The following is a 1,865-nucleotide window of genomic DNA, read 5'->3' as shown; positions in this document are numbered from 1 at the left end:
GAAGTTTGCCACCTACTTTACCCACAACTGAGCCTATGTGCTCATTAAACATGTCACATCCCAGCTATTTTATGAGTTGACCAATTCCAACTGTGACCCATTGATATTATGGTTATAAGATATAACTTTTTTGTTAAGTGCACAATTTTAAATTGCATACACCAGCACTTACTATCTGTACAACATCCTGAGTGCTACTTCTAGGAGAGCTCTCCATCCACCTTCAGTCCTAAGAATTTAAAATGTTTGCCATCAATGATTATTTGACCACACTGTGTCACTTAAAAATGTAACTTCACAAGAGTTTTGTTGCAGCTAAGCATTAACTGATTTTCTGTGGACCTTGAGGTAATTTTATCTTCTGACTTATTTGCTAAATTATGTACATTACTTTCCACATCTATAACTGGAATAAACATCTATGCCTTTACCATTAGAGAAACATTAATTTCAGGAACTCAGTTAAAGATAAAACTATATAAATTTTCATTGGTTTTTCCTTTGTAAGTTTACTGTATTTAATTTCAGAGAATTTTTCATGGTATGTGTTTCACTTTTATTTACAAAGCATCTTCAGTGTTCATTGGTGTTTCTGCCTCTTGTTCACATTTTCTGCAAACCACTGCTTTTTTCTTCACTGTTAATGGAGCTCGAGTTTGAAAGAGACTTCATCGAATATATGTTCTACACAGTTTTTGAACGCACTTTATCTTACACTGCACTAGAAGAACTGAAATAACACAAATACAGTGCTAGAGAAAGTGCTTTCAAAAAATGCAAAAGATGGCCAAGTCTACATGTATGAGGCATGCTGAAAAGTAATGCCTCCTAATTTTTTATTTTGTTCTCAATATTGGTTGAGGCATTACGTGCCATGCACACTACTTGATTGACTTTCCTAATTCACTGATGCTAGCTGCAGCCCTCTCCTGTAAGAGGGCTCTGAATTGGCAGTGTCTAATGTAACTATGTTGGTGCATGAGAAACAGCAAGCTGTGGTAATTTTTTTTTATTTTGACACCCACGTAGGAGCTGCCAAAAATTGCACAGAGACAGTATTTCATGTCTCTTCGGCGGGGTATTGGTAAAAGCCCTCAATGAGCAATAACCACACCTCAGTCATACTTCACTGGTCATGACAATACCACTGTGAAAATGTAACAGTGAGCTGTAATACAAATTTCTACCCACAGACAATATGACTTCAATTGAAAAGTGAAGAGGAATGAAAACTGTGTATGGTAATGAGGGCATGCCACACACGAATTTTTCTGCATCTGAAACAAATTGATGCCTTGTGTTCACTGTCATTACTGGTCCTTCATTACTGTCCTAATCTGACCCATCCAATATTCATTTGTTTCCAAAATTTAAAGAACACTTTCAAGGACTTCACTCTGATAGTGATCAGTGTAAGCAGATGTGAAGTTGGTTGTGATTCCGTCAACAATGTCAAACGTTATACAATGACAGCATCAACAAACTGGTCACTCATTGTTGCCAGAGTGACTCTGTTGAGATATGAACCTGTAGACGTGAAGAACAAATATACTTATTGTCAGTAATGGTTGTTCATTTAAAAAGTTTTAAGTTTTCTTCCATGTAAAGAAACTGGAGGCATTATTTTTTAGCATTTGTACAATGAAGCTTCTCTTGACCTCAACCTCTACTAACAACTAGGAAAAATGCAGTGGGTTGCAGAATATGTGAACAAGAGGCAAAACCACCAATGACCACTGATGATGTTTTGTAAATAAAAGCAAAATCTATCTAGTGTGCAATCTCTTTAATTAATTGCAGTAAGCTTAAGATAGAGAAACCAACTGATTTTAACAGCTGCTGCAGAAGATGGCCATGCAAATGGA

The 1,865-nt window shown here is 36.3% G+C and overlaps 1 non-coding gene across 1 annotated transcript; it reads right to left on the bottom strand.

The window, feature by feature from the left end:
* Positions 1-1,020: 1,020 nt before the first annotated feature.
* LOC124717548 lies at positions 1,021-1,159 on the bottom strand. Its single transcript, XR_007005804.1, has one exon. It is a non-coding gene; the product is annotated as a U4 spliceosomal RNA (small nuclear RNA).
* Positions 1,160-1,865: the final 706 nt, after the last annotated feature.

The sequence above is a fragment of the Schistocerca piceifrons genome, chromosome 9 (genome assembly GCF_021461385.2).
Source record: "Schistocerca piceifrons isolate TAMUIC-IGC-003096 chromosome 9, iqSchPice1.1, whole genome shotgun sequence".
NCBI classification, from domain to species: Eukaryota; Metazoa; Arthropoda; class Insecta; order Orthoptera; family Acrididae; genus Schistocerca; species Schistocerca piceifrons.
The sequence above is the reverse complement of the archived record's forward strand: the minus strand, read 5'-3'. Positions and strand labels throughout refer to the sequence as shown.